This window comes from Malaya genurostris, chromosome 2 (assembly GCF_030247185.1).
Source record: "Malaya genurostris strain Urasoe2022 chromosome 2, Malgen_1.1, whole genome shotgun sequence".
Lineage (NCBI taxonomy): Eukaryota > Metazoa > Arthropoda > Insecta > Diptera > Culicidae > Malaya > Malaya genurostris.
In genome coordinates, this window is record NC_080571.1 from 226,325,711 (window position 1) to 226,353,014 (window position 27,304).

Genomic DNA, 27,304 nt, shown 5'->3' on the forward strand with positions numbered 1-27,304 from the left:
TCTGGAAAACCATGTTCTGTCTGTTCCGTGCCTGTCTGTATCGTTCCTCGTTCGCTCTCGTGCGGTGTTGCAGCATCCTCGCACTTGCTACATTCTTCTCTTCGACCAACTGCTGACATTCACCGTCAAACCAGTCATTTCCTCGATTCGATAACATCGTACCTAGAACGGTTTCAGCAGTACTGCTCACGGCGGACCTTATGTTCCTCCAGCAGTCTTCAAGAGTCGCCGCGCCAAGCTGCTCTTCCGTTGGTAGCACTTGCTCCAGATTTTGCGCGTATTCCTCTGCAGTACGGACGCTACGTAACTGCTCGAGATTGAATCCCGGCGTTCCTGTGCGACGAGTGTTGTGCACCGTCGATAGTTTTGAGCGCATACAAACTGCAACAAGGTAGTGGTCAGAATCAATGTTGGCACTTCGGTAGGTGCGGACATTGATGACGTCGGAGAAGAATCGCCCGTCGATGAGAACGTGGGCGATTTGATTTTCCGTATGTTGATCAGGTGATCTCCAGGTGGCTTTGTGGATATCTTTGCGGGGGAAGAAAGTGCTTCGGACTACCATTCCTCGGGAGGCTGCAAAGTTCACGCATCGTTGGCCGTTGTCGTTTGTTACCTCGTGCAGGCTCTCCAGCCCAATCACAGGCCTGTACATTGCCTCCCGGCCTACTTGAGCATTCATGTCGCCGATGACAAGTATTACATCCCGCCGTGGACAGCTGTCGTAGGTTCGTTCCAGCTGCGGGTAAAATGCTTCCTTCTCGTCATCGGGTCTTGTCTCATGTGGGTAGTGTACATTGATGATGCTGTAATTGAAGAAACGACCCTTGATCTTCAATACGCACATCCTATCACTGATTGGCTGCCACCCAATCACGCGCTGGCGCATCTTGCCCAACACTACAAATCCCGTTCCTAGAACGCTGGTTGTCCCACAGCTCTGGTAGAAGGTAGCCGCTCGATGCCCACTTTTCCACACCTTCTGTCCCGTCCAACAAAGTTTCGTCAGTGCTACTACATCGAAGCCGCGGATTTGAAGCTCATCATGCAGCATTCGGTCGTATCCTGGGAAACTCTTTGCATCTTGCAGACAATACATTAGTCCGTACCAGCATGGGGTCGTTCTTTTGAGACTAATCTCATTAGCTTTACATCGTTCTGCATGGATTAAATATGCAAAAAACTGCAGTGGATGTGATCTACACGGATCTAAAAGCTGCATTCGACAAAGTCAACCATGACATTCTGCTCTCTAAACTTGCGGCTGGCTAAGATCGTACCTGGTGCAACGAGAATTATCTGTCTGCATTGGAAATAGTTCTTCTGACTACTTTTCCAACTGTTCAGGAGTTCGCAGGGCAGCACACCGGGTCCATTGCTCTTCTCACCATTCGTCAATGATGCAGCTTTTGTTCTACAGCGTGGAGGAAAATTGTTTTTCGCAGATGATGTCAAAATTTATCACGTCATTCGTAACCAAGCTGATTGCCGAGAACTGCAGAGCCTCCTGTACATCTACAAAGACTGGTGCGAACGTAATATGATGGTATTGTGTGTCACCAAATGTTCTGTAATTAGCTTTCGAAGGACCAGAACTGAAGTTCCATTTGATCATAACATCGCTGGGACCTCGCTTCAACATGTCGACCACGTCAAGGACTTTGGTGTCGTGTTGGATGAAAGTCTTACATACGTTCGGCACTTCTCAAGTACGATCGACAAAGCGAATCGTCAACTTGGATTCATGTTCAAGATATCGAGTGGGTTCCGTGATCCGCTATGTTTCAAGACCTTGTATTGTTCCTTGATTCGCTCGCTGCTTGGATTTGCTTTCGTTGTCTGGAGTCCCTATCAAGAAGTGTGGAGTGCACGTTTCCAAGCTGTGCAGCGCAGCGCTTCCGTCGGCGTCTACTATCAGTCCGTCCGTAATTTTAATTTTATTACTTGACCACTATGTATTTATTCTTGCTGTTTGTTCGTTTTTATAATTAGACAGTTCCATTAAGACCATGTTGGTCAGATGGACGAAATTTAACAAAATAAACAAATAAACAAAAATAAACCCCCGAGAGGATTTGAAGATTTTACAACAGCGACACTATTCTGCATTCTCGGAAGAGTTTCATATATCGAATTCATAAAGGAAAGAATGATTCTCCCGGAAGAATGCTGAACGATTCGCAGTATTTATGAGCAGAATTTAATTCGGCACCCTATAAGGAATGACAAACAATCTGCTAAAACCTTTTAAGGTTGAAACAAAAAGGATTCATTCACTCCAGAAAAAACTATGAACCCCTCTGACTTTAGCCCGTGTGGTGAGAAACGATAGAATATTCTACAATTTTATCTCCCCATACACAGATTCAACCATGAATGGAGAACCAAACACCCGGATATGTAGTTGCGTCAATGTGGGACAGTTACATATCAGATTCTATGAAGTGCTGTGTCTGTCAGAACAAAAATAAGTTCATTTATCACAGATTCTCTGCTGAAGTGCCGATTGTATCCCACACTTTCCGTTACTTGAAGAGGGAGACTTGGACACTATTTGGTGCCAACAAGATGGCGCTCCGTGACACACAGCTAATACTACGATCTATCTTCTGCGCACAGTCTTCGAAGATCGAATTATCAGTCGAAATTCGGATGTCGTTTGGCCGCCTCGGAGCTATGGTTTGACGCCGTTAGACTATTATCTTCGGGGGGCTGTCAAAGATAAGTGTTATGTGGATGAGCCAGAGACAATTCAAGCATTGAAGGACAACATTCGGGCAGCCATAGCTGAAATAAAGCTGCATACAATCGAAAATGTACTAAAAAACTGGACCGACCGCATGGCGTACTGCAAGGCCAGCCGAGGTGGCCATTTGAATGAAATTATATTCCACAATTAACCGGAAGGATTGTACTTGATTATGAAAAAATAAATTTTTAAATCGGATGAACCGTTTGTGTTTTATTGCATGTTTAAAAAAAAGTTACATGGCGCACCCTGTTCTAAGTGAACGAAACTGCTCTAGTTTCATTTCACGACAGTAAACACCAGCACCAGAACGACCATCCGACAAAGAACTCTCACATTGAATGTTTTGAAAGGAAAACTGCATGTGAGAGTTAAGTCTTTACGAGTGAGTAAATATTCGTCCCAAGTAACCATTTGAGATCACAAGCGAGTGTCTAAAGGGTCTCCAAAGCCCTGTCCCATTAAGACGGTATGCACAAGATTATATTCTTTGGTTTAGGAACACATATAGTGGTTTAATGTATAGTAGCACCTCTAGAGCAGCAGTAGGAGTAGTCGTGAATGCTCCTGTCATCGCCATTAGGATCATTCTTTGGAGATGATTTAGCTTTAACTGAAATTTTGCAACTTCTCCTTTCTGCCACCATACAGGACATCCATATTGCTAAAATTGGTCCAATAATAGTTGTGTTGATCCAATGAATGTATCTGAGTTTAAGATTTTTCAAGAATGTGTATCAAGAACAACCACGAAGTATTTAACATGATCAACCATAAGAACCCCAGAACCGAAGAACTGTAATAGATGAGCTCCTGTGATTATCCTATAATAAGTGAAAAGCACCATTGATGTTTTGCCCAAATGTAGCCATTTCTGATGAACAATACACGATGTTTTTTTTTGTTTTCTCGCACCAACCGACTTTCCGTGGCGATTGCCACCCAGTGCTCCGGTACTTCCGCCCGACCATTCGGACGAAGATTGCGTCCCGAAATGATTGTTAGTGTAGTACATATTTTCATTTCGATAGAGATGATTCATGCCAGTCACGTTGTATATTTTTTTTAATTCTGCTCATACATGGATCTTCTCATCATTTCGCCGTGGCAGGCCGGAGGCAAGTTTCCTAGGAACGAAGGAAGAGGAAAGATTACTTCAGCAGGTTGAGAATGATAAACGGGCAAAAATTGGAAAAGTAGCTGAAGCCGAACCGTCTTGCAGAGGGAAACTTAAATTACTGATCGTGGATTAATGGGGATACACAATCGCCAGGGAAGTTTTAGGGATGAGCTTACTCCGGTGCTGATTAATAGTTGTTTTGCCAACGGATTCGAAAGTGAGATCATTCCTAGTGCGAGACGAAAATTTTTCAGATGGAATGTGTACAGATTAACTAATTTATGGCTGCTTGATTTGCTCAAGTTCATTGATTGCACTTCGGTTTGTTACATAAGCCTTGAAGAGTACTTGCTTCGAGTGCATTTGCGTTCAAGTTTCTACTATCGGATCAGCTTCTCATAATTTAGAGCTTCATTTCCGATGAGCCTCTTTTTTATTCCAGTGATCCCTTTTTGTATGGAAATAAATGCAACCTCCTTCTTCCGGAATATGTTCCCGGCCCATATTTTATGCAACTTTACCGTATATTTCGGGATCCACTGCGTGATGGTACTATTTCCAAAACATCGAAAACATCCGCCTTTCCTGTTATGCTGCTGCTGCTGCTGCTCAGTTTCCCATTTCACTTTTTCACTTACTTTCGGTCACATATTTTTCCAAATTAAGCACGCATGGCATCGTTTGTTATGCTTCTCCCTTATTTCTTGCTTCGGAACCAGTCGAAAATTCACATATTCCGACAACCCTTTTAATGCAAAAAAATTGATAAAAGCTTCTCGGGCCACCAGGTCGAACTTCTGCTTGGTTCAAAACACATTGTATTCGGTCGCACACCAGAAGAAAAAAACCTTCAACTCAATAAGCATGAACTTTCCACGAAGGAAGGAAAAAAAAAACTTTCCTAGTTTAGTGCTTTGTCGCCTCGTGATGTCATTTACCCCTAACCTGACGAATATCGTGGTTGATTGAGGGTGGGCGGAGGTGCAGATTTGTTGTTTGTGAGAAATGCTTACACTATTGTCGGTGTACGCGATAATTTATTCCACGAATGTATCTTTTGTTGATCCACAATGAAAAGTTCGCTGTTTATGTGTTTTTTTCACGAGTCCTACCGAAACTATTATTTTGATGGTAGATATAGCTACATTCTCGTTAAAAAAACACAGTGATTGATCGTTATCAGGCTAAAGGATAAATCATCAAGAATTTTGACAACATAATTTTGTCTCATTTTCTTCGGAAATATGGTCAGAAATTTATGATAAAATTTTCAGTAGCATGAGATAACCACAAATAACTCCAAAATGAAGTTTTATAAAATGTTTGGTATGAACGAGCATTGGGTGAAATTCAGTGCTTAAATTAGGCACGCCAAATTGCAACCGCAAGAATTGGACGAATCATCTTACAAAGCGTATCGTGCAAAACCGACACATAGAAATACGGAATATTTTCAGTGATTGAGTGCATTGCGCTTACGACATGTTTTGTTTGGTCGTTAAACGGACACGTACCATGGTTATAAACCATTAATATTTTTAATTGACTTATATGAAGTAGACTCTTCGCTTTCACATCTCATCCAAGTCAGTCGATAAAACAAAACCACTTACGTTCGGGACGGAAGAAACCAAGTACAGTTTTGTGTAGTGAACAATTGAACGACCTCGAAAATGAGTGAACCAAACGAACAAAAGCTACCGCCGACACGAAAGAATACAATTATTGTTGACTTCAAGCAGTGCAAAATTCGAACTTCGATACGAGAGCTTGAAGGTTTGCTTAAGGAGCAAATGCATCTTGACATTAAACGTGTGCATTTACTTCAATGCAATAAGACAAATAATGTTGTTTACATCCAGTTTTATAAAGAGTTGGATGCAACTCAAATCGCAAAAGACAATAACAATGTGCAGTATGTGGAGCACGAAAACATTAGGTACAACATCCCAGTATATATAGAAGTAGTGCGTGTGCATGATCTTCCCTCGAGCGTCATCGATTCTTATATTCGTAAAACTATGTCCCAATACGGAGAGATTCTCTCTATCGAAAAAGATAAGTGGAAGAACTTTTTCCTCGGTATTCTAAATGGCGTACGTTTGTTACGCATGTGCTTGAAGAGGCCTATACCTTCTTATGTAACTTTCGGTCAGGATACAAAAATCCCGTGCAAATCACTTGTTACCTATGACAATCAGATGACCACATGTTAATATTGCCAAAAAGCTGTTCACTACGATAAGCCAACGAAATCAACAACAATACCACCGATGCGTCAATGGATGACGAGACGAACCATGAACAAACTGCCCTTCAAACCTCGCAGGAGGGAAATGGAAGCTCCTCTCCCCCTAGTAAAAGGTGTCAACGAGATCCAATACAAAAAAAAATATTTAAAAACTCAGCTCAATCGGCCACGTAAAACTTGTACGCAAATAGGCCTGCATAAAAAATATCTTTTAAATAAAAAAGACGGTCATTTTAGTCATTCAATTTATAACCAGAAAGCTCACCTTTTACGGAATTGTTCATTTTTCGGTACATATCAAAACCTTTGTAATTATGACAATACTGCACTTAGCTTATTACAACTATGCACCATCTTATAAAAGAACTCATGAATTTTCGAAGTAATTATAAATACTTTTTGCCCATGCTTGGCGAGTGGAAATCAATAACTTATATTTTAGAAATCATAAAAACGATATACGGATGTGCGAAAAAAGTATGTCACTTTTATTCGTATTCGCGTCATTCAGTTATGTCTCTGACATTATTCACCCAAATCTTTTTTTCTCAAAAGGGTAAATATTTTCTCTTCTGTTAGCAAATCATAAATTTTCACGCTTACTGCCTAACTCTTTGTGTTGAAAAATGTTCATTTTGGTATCAGTATCAGATACTTAACGAACATTTGAATAAAAACGCAGAAAAAATTGCAATAGAATGTAAACAATCAGAATCTGTCATTGGCTGTTAGGCACATTTGAAATGTTCACATCGAAATGATTGAACACTATAGTACGGACCAGTGTACAAAGTCAAGAGCAGCTGAACATAATTTGATGCGGTGTACGAAATATTGTCACAACTAAATAGTGCGCACGTAGAGCGAGAGAATAATTTTGTTGGGAGAGAGGCTTTACAACATGGTAAACAGGACCATAGCTAATAAAAGTCATTGTCATTGACAGAAAATAGACGAAAATGACGAGAAATTAACGTTACTCTCAGCTTCGCTTGCAAACTATGAGAACGAAATCCAAGTGCAGTCAATGACATAAGCGGAACCGTAGTTTCGAAATTGTGTTCTTTCTTTCATTTGACCTTTCAGTCATTTACTGTTTTTAGTGTGAATCCCATAGTATACAGTGTCGGTATTCAACCGAAGCTATGAGCATCGAAAATGACAGAAAAAGATTTCACAATAGCTTTTACCTGTTGGTGCTCGAGTTTGTAGTAGTTTTGGTTTCCAAAGAGGTTCTGATATGTAATTACTTCGATTTGTTATATTTTAGTCACTCTTTATAGCCAAGCGTCACAGATGTTCAATACATCGATGAAGGAATGAGAATTGAAATTCTTCTAATGCTCCCTGCAGACGTTAGTTTTGTAGAGAAGAGAGTGACGTTGGCAATTAAAGACTGTCCAAGAAAGTATGGACGCACTTTGATTTCGGTGTAAATAATTCACAAGTGTTAGATATTTAAATTTTATTCGATATACTGCTAATATTAGACTACAACAACAGAATATTATTCTCAACATTTGCTACTTAGCTGGCGCACCTTCTTGCGAACGTTCCTCATTAAATTCCGTATAGACTTCTTGGCGACAAGTTTTGACACTTTTTTCCAATCTTTTTCGAACTTTTGAATGATTCCGGCTGCCGAGACAGGTTTCCTAAGATGTGCCTTCGTTAATGCCCAAAATTCCTCAATTGGTCGAAGTTGTGGGCAATTAGGTGGATTCATGTCTTTTGGGACGAAAGTGACATTTTTGATAGTATACCATTCTACCGTTGATTTCGAGTAGTGGCAAGAAGCAAGATCTCGCCAGAAGGCAACAGGATCCTTGTGGCTTCGAATCATGGCTAAAAGTCGTTTTTGTAAACATTCCTTGATGTATATTTCGCTGTTCATTGAAGCAGTGGTGATGAAGGGTTTCGAAATCTTACCGCAGCTACAAATTGCTTGCCAGACCATAGCTTGCTTACCAAATTTTTCGACTTCAATCGATGTCTCGGACTGGTTTAACACTTGCCCTTCTCGCACCGTATAATATTGTGGTCCCGGCAAGGATTTGTAATCGAGTTTCACGTAGGTTTCGTCGTCCATGATTATGCAGTTCAAATTTCCAACAAGAATCGTATTGTACAGCTTTCGAACCCTCGGCCTGATCGATGCTTCTTGTTTCGAACTACGTTTTGGTTGTTTCTGCTTCTTACAGGTTCGAAGATTCAAACGTTCTTTAGCACGAAGAACATTTGACTTCGAAGTGCCCACTTTTTTGGCCACATCCCGAACTGAAACCTCATTCTTTTGCTCGAACGCCTTCAGTATACGTTTATCCAACTGAGGGTTAGGGGGGACCTTTTTTTCGACCCGTTTTCGGTTTATCCTCAAAGATGTTATGCTCACCGAACTTCCTGATTGCATTTCGCACGGTTTTTTCACTTACTCCTTCCATTTTTGCTATCTTGCTCAGTGACAGTTCGCGTTCTGTGCACCATTTGTGCACAATTTTCGACGTTGTTCTGCTGAAAGTCCACGCATTTCAAAAAAAACTAATGAAAACGAATAAACAACTGCACAAGTGGTTAGAGAAGAGTGTAAACAACAGGACGCAGTCATAAAAATTAACAGATTCTGAACCATTGCGAATTGGCAGCGGTTTTTGGTTGCGTCCATACTTTCTGGAGCAGTCTTTAAGCGTGTCAGATGACATATGGGCTGAAAAGTTCAGAGCCTAACGCATAGATAGCGCTAGTTTTATTAGAGGGTCACATTTTTTCAGTTAATACTAACCTTTAGAAAATGTGAAAATTTCATGATATTCTAATCATTACTTTGTAAGTTATTGTGCTAAGAGTGACGCTACTTATGTTATTTTCAGAACAATGGATCAAAAACAATTTCGTGTTATAATTTTACACTGCTTCTTGATGGGAAATAATACCATTCAAGTGAAGCAATGGCTCCATCTAAAACAACAATAAAATGTTGGTTTGCTGACTTCAAACGTGGTCGTAGAGACACCGATGATGCAGAACGCAGTTAACGTCTAAATGACGCGGTAACTGCAGAAAACAAAAAAAAAGGTTCACAAAATCGGTTTGAATGATAGCAAAGTGAAGCTGCGTGGGTTAGCTGACATCGTAAAGATTCCAAAAGAACGTGTTGGCTTTATATTGCATGGGCTCTATGAGAAAGCTCTGCCCAAAGTGAATGCCGCATTTTCTCACTGTTGACCAAAAACTAGAACGTGCTGATGATTCTGAGCAGTGTTTGGCCAAAACAAACTGACATTTTAGCGTCAATATGTGACAATGGATGAAACATGGATTCATAACTGGTGAACCTCGTCCTAATCGCACGAAAGCACAACATTCGGTTGGAATGGTTATGACCTCGGTATTTTGGGATGTGCGTGGTGTAAGATTTATCGACTATCTTTAGAATGGAAATTCCATTAACATTGAATATTATATAGTGTTATTGGAACGTTCGGATGCTGGAATTGCAAAGAAACGACCGCATATGTAGAAAAAAAATTTGTTTCATCAAGACAACGCACCGTGTCACAAGCCAATCAAAACAATGGCAAAACCACATGAATTGAACTTCGAATTGCTCCCACATCCACCGTATTCGCCAGATTTGGCTCCCAGCGACTACTGGACATGAAATAATGCTCGTCGGTAAGAAATTTCGCACGAATGAAAAGGTTATCGCTGAAATTAGGCCTATTTTGATGCAAAAGATAAATCGTTCTACAAAAGTGGTATTGAAATGTTAGAAAAGCGCCGGAATGATTGCGATGTTATTGATTGAGATCTTTGCGTAGTTTTTTGAGGATCTACTTTTATACCAGAAACAGTTTATTTATGCAGTTTAGTTCAGTGATAGTGATCAGATATAACGTTTCGTACCTGAAAACCTGTTGGAATCTCCATCAATTCCATACACGGGCAAAAAGTCGCACAATTTCTATTAGCATCAATTCATTAATATACATGCATTGAGTTCACTATTTCCATGAATATATTGGCAGCTTTCCTGCCAAGACCGAAAAAGATTTTTTATACACTGTGCCGTGTATTTCCAAGATCGTTTATGAAAGGAAATTCCGGCGAACGTGCGCTTTTCGGCCAGGAGAAGATGCTTCCTGGCAGCTCGCAACTGCACTGGACACTTTCACTTATTTCACAGGTGAATGGTTGATACATGTGACGTTCAAGGTATAACACGAACAGAACCGTATTTTACTCGGGACTTATTCATCACACAACTCCTGAAGCTGAAGCTAACTCGGGGGCTGCGCACACGAACACTCACAGACACAAATGCCGCTACCTACGTAGCCAGGTTTGAGCCAATGGAACTCGCTCGTAGAAAACTGCGAGCGGAAGTTTTTCTTCTTGACATATCTTGACAGCAGGAAATCGAAATATGGAAATACAGAAAGCAGGACGAAAGTTCGACTGAATGGGAATAATGGACCTCGTTGTACGGGAGAAAGAATGACAAAAAAAATGGGAGCAAACATCGTGATGTTGATGACGGTTCCGTGTGGATCGGATCCGGTGACGTGAATGTGCGAATTGATTTTCTTTCGTCAATGCATTGATGAAATTGAGGGCTTTCACAATAACTGGTTTTGGCTCTGCTCTGGATGTAAGTAGAAGCAATTACTCAAGGCGTCACTTTTTTTGTGACTTCTTCGAGGTGTTACAAGCGCCATTAAATGTTTCAGAAATGAGGCTAATGCTTCAGTAGTTCGATAGAAAAAAAAGGTTTGGAGCTACCATCCAAGAAATGTATAACAAAGCACCTTCATCTTATGGAGCAATGAAGTCACTTCATTGAAACAACAGCAAACTAGTGCAGCAAATGGAAATATAATTGGAAAAACGGTACGCGACGGTCGATTGTTAGACTCCCGAAACGCGGTATGAGACAATCAGAACTAGAAATCAGAGCAGAAACGTATTGGCTGGTTTTCCCAAATCACTCCTTCCAGTCATTTTTCCGGAACCTCAACGGGATAGTATATTTGTCTGTCGGCTAGCCATTTCACTCGGGATGATCGGGATGAGCGTTATTGTCCCTGTATAATAGACTGTATATCCTTCCGTCGTCACTGCACAACGACGCTGGGGTGTTTGTGATGGTATTTAGCGTGTCTCTCGTATTCCCTCGAACACTTCCCCAAGCAACGGGGTCATAACACGAACCTATCGTCCGTAAATACTTACACACTCATGGCCAACCGTTCAGCGGACTCTGCCGGGAAACGGCGAAAACGTAAGAGAAAAGGATACAATTGTAATTCAATTAAGGTTGATACTGAAAATGGTGATTCAACCTAATTTCGGTCTTATGTTACGAGAATACGGGATGAAAATTTCATTTCACTGTTTTGTGTCGCTGCCGCTGGGTTTTCCCTGATGTTATCCACCTTCCGATAGAAACGACCGTACCCACCACCGGTAGGTCGTGACCGGGGTAAGGCACGGCAAGTGGTTCGATCGGTCCCTGTCTGGGACCTTCCCATTCACTGTGGGTGTGTTGCTGTGTCGTCCGGGGACGATATATTTTCTTTTAATATTCTATAACTGTCGACAGTTGGAGCAAATAAAATTAAAGGCATCGTTCCGGGGTTGCGGCCGGCTGGGGGTAAACCCGGAGGCTCATTGGCCGGTTGATCGGTTGTAATCAGCGGAAGCTGTAATTCAATTGACGACGAGTTGCAGCGTCAGGAGATTATGTTTCATTCGCGATACGTGACGCCTTAATGGTCGGAACGTATTGTGTACTTTTATTGAAAAAATCGATTCAGTTTATGCGGGTCGGGGTTGAAATTCTTTTTTGAAAATTTTCAATAGCAGAAATAACTTCTAGCATGTTATTTTTTTTGCGAAAATTTGATTTCGTCCATCAAGAGCACTACCGTCATTTCAACGCTTCTCCTTCACATTGAGTTATTGCAAAATCTTTATTATGCTCACCTGGGTGCATTTTTAAAATTTCGCAACAAGAAAATGTAACGAAATTACTCCAGATTTGTTTTCCCTATTTGAGTATTTTCTCTAATTCTTTTACGAAACGAATGTGAAAATCATGATGTAAGATCGTTGTTAATACCATGTTTATTATGAGAACATTGTTTAAATAGTAAAAAAATAACCAAACCAAAAATAAACGAACAACTACTTCTGTGAGAATACCTGTTGTGAGTTTCGCTTCAAACAAAAGTGATTGCATCATCCAGCTTCTGGTCGTTGCATTGGAGGAAAAGAAAACGAAAAGTGGACAAGGATGGGGAACATTATGTAAAATCAGCCATTCCAATGGCTCTATTAAGAACTATTAGGATTACTTTCTTTGCAAATCAAAGGTAAAAATCATCAGTTTAGTGCAAATCTAGAATAATTCGATTAGCTCTATACACTTTTCGCTGTGCGAAAAATGTTCCGAACAGTGTCCAATATCGTAGAGAATTCTACAATTTGGCCCTTCTGAATGTCAGAATTGAATCCCGTGCAGCATTTTGATAGTTTCTTTCGATGAAGTATGTTAATCCGAAATGAAATAATCGGCATCAAAATTCTATATTTTGCTGTTTTTTTACCGTTGGGACCGCCTGTGTGTGAAAATGCTACAATCGAAATCACGTAAATAGAAAGCTCTTAAAAAATTGGTTCAGTTTGAAATTAGACAGCAGTGCGATTCTTTCGCAAAGCCTGTTTTGATTTAAGTAAGAGCGAATGCGTCATACAGCTTCTGGACGTTTTTATCCCCCGGTGAATGACCGATAGGTTAAAACCGGGCTAAAATAAACAACTAACGTTTTTATTGGAGAAAAAGAAAACATTATACATAATTAGTCTAATGCTATCTAAAAAACTATTAAGATTACTTTCTTTGCAAATCGAAGATAAAAATCATCAGTTTAGTGCAAATCTAGAATGATTTGATAGATTTTGCACTTTTCGCTGTGCGCAAACGAATGCAAATAAAACCAGAATGCGACTTATCAACAGTGGTGGTAAAGTATCGATTCCGAACACCCAAAACGTGTCCGTTCCGAACCAATAAGCGAACCACCATCGCGAGTATAAATTTGCCGATACCATCGTTCGAGCAAGCATCGCCGAACCAAGAAGCGATGCTGATGATGAAAGAACCGATGCTTTAGTTTGTGAGCCTATCGTTACTAGTATGTTCATGAACATCCGATTCGAGTACTTTAGGCTGTTGCTTCGGATAAACCCAACTTTGTCAACTGCGGCTGAACGTTTCAGTGTTTGATTCGATATTGAATAAAGTGGTGAGTCAATAGCAATTAAAGTTGAGTAATTTTGGGCATTTACAACGAGCGTAGGGTGCCTGTATATGGAAAATAGAAATTTTTTTGACTAATCTCATTTCGATGCTCTATTGATTAGTGAATAAATAACAGTTCGAATTGGATAATTTTTTACATTTTCATTGAGCGTTGGGTGGTGCAATATGAAAATTTGTACATATTTAGACTTTTGCTGATTTCATGTCCCATTCAATAGTGAATCAAGAGCAATAAAAATTTGATAATTTTGGACATTTTCGACAAGCGTAGGGTGGTGCTATTTGGAAAATTTTAAATTTTTTGAATAATGTCGATTCAATGTCCTATTAATTGAGGCATCAATAGCTGTTCCAATTTACAGCGAGCCTAGTGTGGTCCTATTTGAAAAATGTTAGTATTTGAATTTGCAGATCCGATGCTTTATTGATTGGAGAATGAATTAAATTCGAATAGGATAATTTTGGACATTTTCATTGGGCGTAGAGTGGTTTAATATAATAATATGGAAATATTTTACCTTTTGCTAATTCAATGTTTAATTGATAGCAATTGGAATATTAGAATTTTAAGCATTTTGTTCGGTGGTAAGGCAGCTTTATATGAGAAATTGTGAACTATTTTGCCAAAACGGATGCTGTATTGATTAATATATAAATAGTTGGGGACGGGTATAGTGTGATGGGTAAATCGATGCCTTTCACGCACCCCGCCTGGGTTCGATTCCCAACCCCGCACATAGGGTTAGAAAGTTTTTTTGGCCCGAAGAGGCGAATGACCTTAAGGTTAAAACCTCTATAATTGAAACAAAAAAATATATATATAAATAGTAGTGGTGGTGAACCATCGGATTTAAACATGCAAATCGTCGAAGTGCCTGTGATTTTGATTGTAATTTTTAACGCGCTATTGCTTTGTTCATCAACTGAAATAGAATTTGGTTTTGATGCTGTAGGTAGGCATTTCATCGAACCATAAATAATAAAACTCGGTTCCCGCTTCACCGCTGGCATGAAATTGTAAATAGTTTTAAAATTACAATTTCTATATTAAGCCATCCAGCGCTCGCTGAAAATATCCAAAATTAACAAACGTCGCTGGCTCGCTAGAAACGTCCAAAATCATCCAATTCTTCCTGCTACTGATTCGCTCATCAATTGAACATTAAAATACCAAAAACCAAAAAAAAAAATTTCAAATTTTCATATCAAACCCCCCTACGATCGCTGAAAATGTTCTTATCATCATCATGAAAATCATCTTATTTGAACTGCTATTAATTCATCAATCAATAGAGCATCGAATTGACATTAGTCAAAAACTTTACAATTATACAGATAGAACCATCCTATGGTCCCTGAAAATCTAAAAAATGAGCAATTTGTAATTGTTATTAATTCACTATTAAATGAAACATTTTATCAGCAAAAGTCAAAATATTTAAGCGCGCGACTAAGGCGTATCAGTTGCGTTCGGTAGCGATCTCCTGTGATGGTTTCACCACGTTTTTTAGAGCTCGTAGTAAATTGTTATTCATCTTTGAAGGTTTTTTCTCTTCCACCATCATGTTCGACATCGAAATCACCATCTTTAAAACGTTGAAACCACTTCCGACACGTTCTTTTACTCAGAGCAGCATCCATCACCGTAAGTTTCTGAAAGCATTCGATGCGTTTCAGTTGCAATCGAATTGTAACAGAAAAGTAAAACTTCCCGCAAATGGCGAAAATTGGGCACATAAACAGACATTTTTGCGCGTGAATAATACGAAAACAAGAACAACTGTCGCTGAAACGGCTATGACAATTCGTTAGGCACTGCACACACTCAGGTATTATCATCTATGTATTTTGACCAGCCTCAGCCGGTACAGCCACCTATTGGAAAACGGCGGAAGCAAAGTTGTAAACCTGATATGAGCACAACGTAGAAAATACATATACAAATCGAATGATATTGTTTGAATTACGGTCAAATCATGTAGTTCCAAACCATTTTCAGTGTCTCTACATAGAATCAAGCAAAGAGTTCATTGTGTTTCCTCATATACATTAATTTGGTTTTATAAAATTAAATTTCAATTAGAATAAGTGTCGTCACTAATCCATACGACGTCCAACTTCAAGGGTGTCATGACTCGGTGAGGAATGTTAGCGTGATAGGAAAGGGCACACAAGCATGTGGCAGATTTACTACGTGCGCCGTTCGCCAAACGAGAGGCAACCGATTGGTTCGGAGTTTCACTCGTGGAAATAATTGTCAACTGTGTTGAAAGTTGGAGAAATGGTAACCGTTGGTAACCGACAGCAGTCCTACGTCAAACTCTCTGTTATGTAAGTATTACAAGTTTAAGAGATCAGCGAATAGTTAGTAGTCACTGTAGGCCAGATCTGGACCATACGGTGGATGAGGAAGCAATTCGAAGAGTCTTTTTGAAGCAATTCGAAGAGTCTTTTTGAAACAACGAATTTATATCGTTTCAATAAAAAAATTGTTGAATGATTTTTTTTATTAAATGAATAATTTATTTAGTGATCTGATTGTATCTTTTCGTTTTTTGAAATTCTGATCATTATATTTCGATGTGAAGCAACGGAAAAACTAATTTTTTTCAATTTTTTTTTATTCAACAATATAATATATTTTTAGGCACACTGCTTAAGCTCTAAGATGCCAAGGGTATTTTCTAATCTTAATTAACGACTAACTTAAAACTAGAATAGTATCATTAGATTATGTCGTCTTTGATTTTCTAGAATCCATTGTATGTTGCATGGGTCTTCCAGATGGCGCTATCTATGGCCGTTTCCTTTCGGTTCGTGTGGGTCCGCGGGAAACACCCCCAGGCTACGAAGGCCCGGCGGGTGGCCCGCATGCTGGTCATCGACTGGAGCGTAGAACCGTAGGCGGTGATGGTGATGTTACGGAAGAGAATGAAAAAAAAAGTAAATATTGTGGAAACCGAGGTAAATAGGGGGTATGGAAACAAAATGTCTGAAAACTACAAAGATCTAATTAGTTGCCATCGAGATGGTGAAGAGACGGAGAAAGGGGGAACGAATAGTTAGTGACAAAAAAAAGATCTTGTTAGTTCCAATGAAGATGGTGGACAGGGACGGGGATCGAGAGAATCGGGCGGATGTTAGTGTCGAACCTGTAGGTGGAGATTATACTTTCTGAGCGAGGTATATCAGATTACACTTGGATATTAATGTGTTTAAGGTACTGATATATGAGAAACATATATGAACTATCCCGACTCGCCATCACATCTCGGACCGGAACCTCAGGTGGTCTACCTCGGGCCCTAAGGGATTCCAGTAGCTTCGACCTGGCGTCGCGATACTCTACGCACGACCACACGACATGCTCGATGTCCTGATAACCCTCGCCACAGGTGCAGAGACCGCTCTCCGTGAGCCCAATACGCCGGAGATGTGCGTTGAATGTGTAGTGGTTTGACATGAGTCGAGACATCACACGAATGAAATCGCGACTCACGTTCATCCCCCTGAACCAAGGTTTCGTCGATATTTTGGGAACAATGGAGTATAGCCATCGTCCCAGTTCGTCATTGCTCCATGAAGTTTGCCAACTTTCGAGTGTCCTCTGACGAGAAATGCTAAAAAATTCATTGAAGCAGATTGGTCTTTCATAAATTTCACCTTCTAATGCACCCACCTTAGCCAATGAGTCTGCCTTTTCATTTCCCGGAATGGAACAATGCGAAGGGACCCAGACTAAGGATATTAAATAAGACCGACCAGATAAAGTTCTCAAGTGTTCCCGTATTTTCCCCAGAAAATATGGGGGATACTTTTCTGGCTTCATTGAACGGAGAGCTTCTATTGAACTTAAACTATCCGTGACAATGAAGTAATGGTCTTTGGGTAAATTTTCAATGATCTCAAGAGTATACTGAATAGCAGCTAATTCTGCGACGTAGACTGAAGCCGGATCACTGAGTTTGTACGAAGCGGTGATGTTTTTATTGAAGATACCAAAGCCTGTGGATCCGTTGAGATTTGACCCATCAGAGTAAAACATCCTTTCACAGTCAACTGCTCTGAATTTATAATAAAAAATATTAGGGATCACTTGAGGGCGTACGTGATCCGGAATCCCACGAATCTCTTCTCTCATGGATGTGTCGAAAAACACAGTAGAATCAGAAGTATCCAAGAAATGAGCACGGTTGGAAACAAACGAAGAAGGATTAATATTCTGAGCCATGTAATCAGAATACAAGGACATAAAACGGGTCTGAGAATTGAGCTCGACAAGCTTTTTGAAGTTTTCAATCACCGTCGGATTCAAGACATTGCATCGAATCAGCAATCGATATGAGAGATTCCAGAATCGGTTTTTAAGTGGTATAACGCCCGCCAGCACTTCGAGACTCATCGTATGAGTCGACTGCATGCAACCCAAGGCTATACGCAAGCAACGATACTGAATTCTTTCCAGCTTGATGAAATGGGTGTTCGCCGCGGATCGGAAACAAAAGCATCCGTATTCCATCACGGACAATATCGTTGTTTGGTACAGCCTGATCAAGTCTCCTGGGTGAGCACCCCACCAAGTTCCGGTTATTGTGCGAAGAAAATTAATTCTCTGCTGGCATTTTTGTTTCAGATACCTAATTTGACATCCCCACGTGCCTTTGGAGTCGAACCAGACCCCGAGATATTTAAATGTGAAGGCCTGAGCTTAGTTGAAGCTGTAATTGTGCTGGTTCTCGCTTCCTTGAAAATACAACCAGCTCAGTTTTCTCCGTAGAGAACTCGATACCCATTTGAAGAGCCCATGTCGACAAGTTGTCGAGGGTATCTTGCAATGGTCCTTGGAGATCGGCAGCTTTGGGTCCTATAATAGACACAACGCTGTCGTCGGCAAGTTGTCTTAGCGTGCAAGATGTGTTTATACATTTGTCGATGTCGTTTACGTAAAAATTGTATAAAACATTTTTTTCAATTAATGAACTTCATCATGAGTCTTGTAAATGAAAATAAAACATCATAATTCATTTTCTTATTGTATTGTTATCATATGTTTTAACTTTCAACTGTCCATTTGTTAAATATTTCAAAATAACACAAATTGTTACACATATCAACTGTTGATATACTTGTTTTATGATTTTGTTATGTGCATCTGATCGGGTAAACACTAATTCAAATGAATTAAAAAACTAACTCCCTCTCAGATTTCCTTTCAAACTGTCTATATTGTATTACCCAGCAGAAACCTGGTTCATTTTCACCAATCTGGCATCTGTTGAATATCGATATTAGAAAGTTTACTAGTTTTTAATGGCGTCTCGTCCTCATGTGCACCTCGTGCACTGCACAACCGATCAAATTGAAGGAATCAACTGCATCCGCATCCGCATTCAATTAGTTTGTTTATCCCTTTTCCGTGCACATGAGTTACTGTACAGATTCAAGAAGAGAAGGAATTACTCAGCTCTGAGATTTGTTGTTCTCTTAGTCTCGTTTGGACCTGCGAGAACTTGTATCCACACCTTCATGAGAGGCTTTAGTGGCTTATGCTTATGTCAGTCGAAAACAAATTGATATCTCAGTTGCAACGCCGCAGCGGTTTTTAAAGCTTATTGACATATTTGCAGAGCTCCGAATTCTACTATTGTATCGATAATATGAAATAAGTTGAATAAAAAATTCCCATCCAAAAGTATATCGTTATTTCATTGTATTGAAAAACACAAAAAAGCGATATTCCGAAACCAATTAATCACAAATAAAAAGTCTTCTCTTCGGCCTAACCCGATCAACCATAACAGGAATATTTCAACGTTATATCTGATCTTGGTATTTTCATCCCATTAAGTCATAAATACCTTATGATAAAAAAAAAGAACCGGAATTTTCATTATAAAATTCTCGCGCTTGTCCAATCGGTAAACTTTTATTCTCTCTTTGCTTCAATCAACACTTTTATACACATTCTGTCAAATTTTGACGCATATCGTACGATTAGTTTCTGTTTGGCGTCTATACAAAGAAGTTTCGTGTGGCGATTTTTATAATGGATGAAAATTTAGAACAACGGCTCGCCTTCGAAGCGCCATTCGGTAGATTGTTGTGCGGTTTCGACGTCATATTCATAGATCCACACCTCATCACCAGTTATGATGCATTCGATGAATGTGGGTCACTATCTGCGTTGGAAATCATCTCTTTGGACACATCAACACGACGCTGTTTTTGAATGAAATTCAGCTTTTTTGGCACCAGCCGAGAAGCGACGCGTTTCAAACCCAAAACATCAGTTAAAATGTGTTCGGCTGATCCATAAGAGATATCCAACAATACAGCAATCTCTCTAATCGGTACAGAACGATTTTGCAACACGATTTACTTCGCCGATTCAATGTTTTCTTCAGTAATAGATGTTGCTGGGCGGCCAGAGATCTCATCATGATCCAAGCTTGTACGACCACCTTTGAAGTGTTTATACCACTCGTATGCCTGTGTTTTTCCTAGACACGATTCACCAAAGGCCTTTTCTAACATTTTCAACGTTTCGGAACACTTAAATCCATTTGCAACACAAAATTTGATGCACGCACGTTGTTCTAAATTTTCATCCATTATAAAAATCGCCACACGAAAATTTTTCAACTTCTTTGTATAGACGCCAAACAAAAACTAATCGTACGATATGCGTCAAAATTTTACAGAATGTGTATAAAAATATTGCCAACGTTGAGAGAATAAAAGTTTACCGATTGGAAAAGCGCGGGAATTTCAAAATGAAAATTCCGGTTTTTTTTTTATCATAAGGTATGATTCGAAATCAGAAGCAAACGTTAAGATTGCATTAAGCCTAAATATTATAACAAGTTACTTTACTAAAGCATTTGATTTTGAACACGAGCAATATATGCTGCAACAAAGAGCACTAGTGCAGTAACAAATTAATTTTTTTATTTCACATAATTGAAGGCACTATATGCAAACAATAATTGGGCATTGGACTTTGAAATGACAGCCTAACCTTAAAATTTTAGTGAAATAAGATATTCTTTTAATTTAAAAAAAGAATAACTTTCAAGATGATTTTGCAGATGAATAAAAAAGTTTATGCAATAACTTTAAAACTCGACTAATGAAAATTTGACCGGAAGGTAAAAGTAATACATCATTCGACTCAGGTCGTTGAATTGCTTGAATTGAATTAACTTCAACGCAAAAGGCCTAAAACATGTTGCTGCACCTTAAAGTTTTTAATCCACAACAAAGCTTGAGCTTGACAAGGTGTAGCATAATGGAAAAACGAGCAGATCATCTGGGCTCGATGCTCACGTACATGGCCAGAAGATTATTCTTGCTCGAGAAAAGAAAAATGAGTAGAAAAATAAAACTCAACATTCGGAACACACAAAAACTGGTATTGCTTTCTCATTTCCGCTGATCCACCAACCAACGCTCGGTAATCTGCTCACCAGCCCTCGTGTGTTAAAAGTATTGTGCCACAGCAAATCTCACCCCCGTCATAAAGCACTTATTTTAATACCCTCGAAAATCCGACCTGTTTGCAACCATTACGTCATCAATTGATTCCATATCAATCGCAGCTCAAGTTGACCTTACGAGCACAATCCGCGCGTTATCACTGCTACTTCTAAGCTGCTTCATCCTCCACCGATGCTATCATATTATATCCGTATCGGCGTAGCGAGCATCCAACGAACAAAGAGCTCTGATCCCCGACACACGCACCCACTATCTTATAGCTTCCTGATGACAATATATGTGTCATGTGCGTCGTAACCGGCCGGCCAGGCGTTTACCACCGAAACCAAACCAATAAATGGGGTATCCGCCCGGAATGAACAACTCGGAGCGATGAAATGATAAAACACATGTTGTGGAACGGCTTGCCGCAATTTGGCTGTTCTTCCTTACCGTGGCAGGTTTTCCGCATCACTCAGCGCCTTCTCAACGAAGAACGAATCTTCTTAGGGGTAGAGGGGGAGGTAGGTTTTTCCTCTTCTTCTTGGTCAAAAAGTCGATTTATTATCGTTTTACGCAACATGTGCCGAAGGATCAATTTTGAGTTTGCTTACTCGTTTTGCCGGCAATATTTAGTCGAAGAGGCGGAGAGAACTTTCGCTTTTAGGTTAGGATAATCCAGACAGATAAGAAGATTCATATTATAGCTAGAACAAAAATATAATAACGTCGGTAACGTGTGTAACTGATTCCTGTTGGTGAAATACAAATGAATCATTTTCTTTTAAAGGCAACGTGGAGTGTAAATAATGGGTGGAAAAGTATATGCAAACGTTTAGAATCTAATATTTTTGCGATCAGTGTTCTGAAGGAATTTAAAAGTTGCTTTTAACTAGTTATGATTTATCAGGAATCAACGTTCCATGGAAATTGTATCCTCGTTTGAACAATTATAATTCATATTGATTGTTCTTCGGTGGTATTTTTCGAGGAACTGCGAAGCGGAAACTTCAACTTTGCTTCGGCTTCTAGAAGTAATGTCATTGAAACATTATTGTGGGGATATGAATAGCTTCCTTAATTTATCTACACAATCTTTAGGGAGAAAACAGTAGAAAATATATAGCTCTGTTAATAACATAAGGCATGGGTCTACGCTGATATGTTGTTTGCGTCCATGAAGGTGCAACCATCCCGATCAGAAGAGAATATCAAACGAAGACCATATTATGTCATTCTTTTCGGAATAGCTAAATAGTTTTATTTGGTGTTGGTTAGGTTGAATTAAGAGCTAAAATATCAAAACTGAATACCAAAAACTTATACCAGATTCATAACAAGTTGAGCTATTTAAGATACCAAAACAATACCACAAGAATATTAGTTTATACCCAATTTCTTTCTTGATGTCTATTTGAACCCAATTTTTATTACTACGATTTAGTCGTGCTGATCTAAAAATAGAATCACAAGCTTAATGTATTTATAGCCAACATTTAGGCGTATGAAATTTGCCATTAAAAATAATTAAGGGGGAGAGCTTAATTGCATACTTGAAGGCTAAAATTAGTTATGAATTATATTTAACATGTTTGTTAAAGATGAAACAGTTTCGAACCTACGCTTTTGAAGTGGAAGGCGGTAGCTTCAACGCAAGGCCATGGCATCCGATTGTTAGTGAGTGGAAATACAGCCATTATATTATAAGCCCTACTAAATGATTTCGTCACCCAGATATGAGAACGCTTTCATAGCTGCTTCGAACTGTTTAATTTTTTGTCTCTTTCCTTACGTTTCGCTTTTCGTGGTAATGAATAATCGAATTGCAAAATCTGGTCTGCGTTTACTATTAATAATCTAAAATCAAAATCAATCATTTCTCGAGCATAAAATAAATACTTTGCAAATGTTAAATGCGAATGAGATGCTACAGATATTAAATTTACTTCGACAAACAACTTTCTAATCCTTCGTGAAATTTGAACGGGATGGTTTTGGTTTTTCTATGGAAATTCAACGTTTGGTTACTATCACTTATTATTTATTTGAGTTGATCTTGGGTATTAAAAACGTTTATCGACGTCAAAGGATTTTCTTTCATCAATAAATGGGATGCAAAAATATGCAAATAATAAATAAGATTAATGCACTTTTGTGCATGCATTCCAAGTAGATTCATGAAGAAAGCAAAGCCTTGGTATTAAATTCCTGTAGTGGAATTTGACCTTCTGTTTCAACAGACTTCGCAGCCGATTCAGAGTGTACAAAACCATTGCATGGCTGGTGGTGGTTCTACTGACACTACGAATCCTTCCAGGTCGGGACTCGAACATACGACAACTGGTTTATAAGACCAGTGCCCTATGCATTGAACCGCCAACCTAGGAAATGTATTAGATTCATGAGATTCTCAACTATGTAGTAAAAACATAATCACTATATAAAATTTTTCAAGTGCATTTAGTATATAACCACACAATGAGGTCTTGTTCATCGCATCTCAACGAAATTATAATGCTGTTCTATGTCGCCCATTTTCGGTACACTTCAGTAGTTTCGAATGTTTTGTCGGAGCTCTGGAATCGACAGATAAACGAAGTTATTTTGTGCGGGTTTCTTAATTATAACGGCTTTTGAAAAGGAATTAGGTTAATCTTTTCAACAAAAAGCACATGTAATTTAATGACAAGTGGATATTACAGACCGTGATTCGACAATACAAAAGGAGAAAATATCTCAAATGTTCATGCAACTAGCATGGAGTAAGACCCGTCCCCCAAAAACACATTTTGTAAAGACTAAACAGAATATATGTTAACCGAAATCCATTTCATCTATTCCATTTCGGAAAAGGTCTTTTTGTAAATCTTTGTAAGGGACACACTATGAGAAAATCTTGTAAAGCTTATTTAAATTTACAACCAAAAGCATGTACAAATTTATCATGTCACTAAATTAATTGACAACTTTCAATATGTCAATATCGGATGAATACAATTAAATTTAGAAAAGCGGTTTTAGTATGTATATTTGAATGTACAAACCAAACACTGACTTAACATTACTAAAATCGTTTAGGAAACATTATTTTGCGAGAACTGAACAAACATTTGTATCGAAAGAACGAGTTTAGTTTTGATACAATTTCGCTGTGAACGAAGAACAATTTGTTTATTTATTATGGGGTCTGATCCACGCTGCGTTCCTGAACGACAGTCGGTCAAGAGTATTCGGATATAGGCATTAGTTTCGGAAGAACCAGCTAACCTGAAGTTAAACACCCCGTTTTGCATACAATTTTTTTGTTCGGTTCTAGAAATGAAGATGTTTTACACAAATTTTTGCATTATATATACGATCTGAGTCTTTTTTTTTACACCCAATATTTTTATCCGGTGTTTTAGTTTAAAAATATTTAAGAGTGTTTTTCATACTAAATAGTACGTTTCCGATTTTTGCATTGATTTACAAAGTGTCATATACCACTCGAATCCGATCGTCAAGATCAGCAAAGTCTGTATGTGTGTGCTCAACAAATTGAGTGCACTTTCTCTCAGAGTTGGCTGAACCGATTTTCATAAGATTAGATTCGTTTGAAAGGTCTTGTGATTCTATACAATGCTCAAGAATTTTAGTTGAATCCAAATTCAGGTTACGGAGTTACAGGAAGATAAGTGCAAACATTTTGATTATGTGCTTATCATAAGTGACCGTGTAGAGAGCTGCGATTCGCTTGAAAATTGATCATAAATTTCTCTAGTTACTAGATCTTGCAGACAGATCACCTACTGTTATACTGGTCGTCAGTTTCTGGTTTCGTAAGTACCGGAAAAAAGCAAACTTTCTCAGTGAAGATTTCTCAGAGATGAATGGGTGAATTTTCATAAACTTAGGTGTAAATGAAAGGTATTATAATTTTACACGTTACTCGTGAACATTATGCGTATCCGACTTTCGGTTTAGGAATTACAAGGTAATATAGGCTCAAACGATCAAACAGTTGTTAAAAAGCGACAATGTGGGAAACGGACAAAATCGGATCTGTTCACAAATTGAAAAGGTGATGCTAGTTTATATCCAAATAAACTTTTATGTTTTCTTTCAAGACTCAATTATTCTCTTTTTAAATGCATTAGTAACACTTATAAAATATGAGTAACAAATATAAAATATGAGTAACAAATGTTTATGGAAGATAAGGCCGAAAATGTTCTCGAAGTTTTTCTGCTTAGTGAAATACTCTGAAACATAACTAAAACGGCAACCCGATTAAACAATACTCCGTAGATGTTCAGATTGTTCACGATCAGTATCCCATCTCAGATCTCACAATAATCATAATTTTTATGGTATCCTCGTCAAATTGGGTCAGTTTTGTGTTGTTATGTTTTCCGTAAAATTCGATCAATTTTAACTTACACTTCTCATGTTTGGGGCACTTGCTACAGCAATGACCTTATAATTTCGATTGATATAATATAAAATATATTTTTTTTCGTCAAGAAGCATCGTTTCTCGTCCCATAAATTTTATATTGAACACTCCATTTTTAGTGAACTTACTACAGCTCTCCTCCATGATAAGCCTCATGATCACCTCTGAATAGCGCCAAGCTTGGTGACGATTTCTTTAGTTGTTTCGTAGTTATGCTGAAACTTGCATACACTCGCGTTCATAAGCAGATCAATATTATTGTCCCTTAGTTCATTGAATTTCCCGGCATATTACACCCCCATATCAAAGGCACTTGCTATATCCGCCCCCCATATTATCATATCTTCGGTGTGCAAAATGTTTCTATGGTCTTCAAAACGTATCAATTTTCGTCAAATTACATGACCACCCACCACCCACCCCACCCCTCCCGGTTAATGACACTTGCTACCATCCCACCCCTATAAAAAAAAACCCAAAGATCATCTCTGAAACGCAAGAATTACCTGTGCCAAGTTTGGTGGCAATCTGTTAAGTAGTTCCGGAGTTATGGCGTTACAAACATACAAACTTACATCCTCTTTTATAGATATAGATTATAGTTGGAATCAATTAATCAGCCCTAAAAATCATTTAAACAAGATTTACAATATTCAATATTCAATATTGGTTTGCTCTTCCCTTATGATGGGGTTGTGTTCATTCCAAGTAAGCGATACAAAAACTGACTCGTCCTCTTTTCAATTTGAATCTTAGCACAGAACGGAAGTGTAAGTAACAGGTTCGTAAACCGAAGAGTAATTTATATAGAAATTCATGTGAGACACAAGTTAAAGAATTTTACACAACTCTCATTTGACCTAATTGTTCAGTATATAATATCAAAAGGAGTACCGTTATCCTGCATTCAATCCACGGAATGAAACACTTCGGTTACTGAAGAAACACCAATACCTTCATTTACGAACTAAACGGTACGTATTTACGTTATTTGGGATTTGGTTCGTAGAAAGAGGTAAAGTGAAAAAAGTGTTTGTAAACGGAGGTTTGAGTGCATAGTACGAGATTAATTCAATTCGTAACTTTTCACGGGAGTATAAGGATTACATATGGATATATATGGAGTGCCCATGAATCATGGTTACGACCTTCAAAAATATCATTTCGTTCTCGTATCTCGTTCTATATAGTCATAAAACACTATCGGTTGGGACCCCAATAATAAAGAAATATATTGTGAAGTGATAAATAGAGCTTACGGTTCTTTTTTGATAATAAGGTAAAGCGGTTTAAGGACGAAATCGCTATGAAAGGGCCTCTCATGAAGCCCATGAGTATCGTTACCATGGTTGAAATCTTTGGCTTACTCGAACTATTATCGGTTCCCAAATCTGAAGCCATCTCTGAGAAATCGATGTGAGTTTCATTTAGAAAGTTTTACCGCTACTTTCGGAACCTGAAACCAAAACAAGTATAGCCGAAGTAAGTTTGTATTTAGAAAATGTTTTTTGTTCTCCACGAATCGAAGAAAGGGAGCTATCTCTGCCCACTTCCCAAAACCTATCACATCGTCACAAGTCTTGTAGAGTGTTGTGCCCTAGAGATAAACGTTTAGAAGGTCTTAGACATGTGCGACAGAAACGTTAAGTTAAACGTTAGAAAATGTAATACAATAAACTCCTCTCGGTCACAGTCAAAAATTTTATATGAATATTCAATGATGTAATTTTTTCGTTGAAAAATATTGAGAAAGAGGTCGGTGAAGAGGTATTTTTGAAAACGCTTTTTAAAATTCATGATTTGCGGTGTTCACTGTATCTCAACGCAGACTAATCAGAAGTGAACAAATGAACGCCACATAGTTAAAGTAGAAGATTTTCTAGACCCCAACGTTTCTCTTTGATTATTTTTAGTTTTTTTAAATTTTTGGAGGTTGTTCAAAGTGAAAACTAT

General features: G+C 38.7%; 1 protein-coding gene across 1 annotated transcript in view; it reads right to left on the minus strand.

Moving 5' to 3' along the window:
• LOC131427848 (lachesin-like) overlaps positions 1–27,304 on the minus strand; it is a 230,169-nt gene that overhangs the window by 124,034 nt on the left and 78,831 nt on the right. The window lies entirely within an intron of this gene.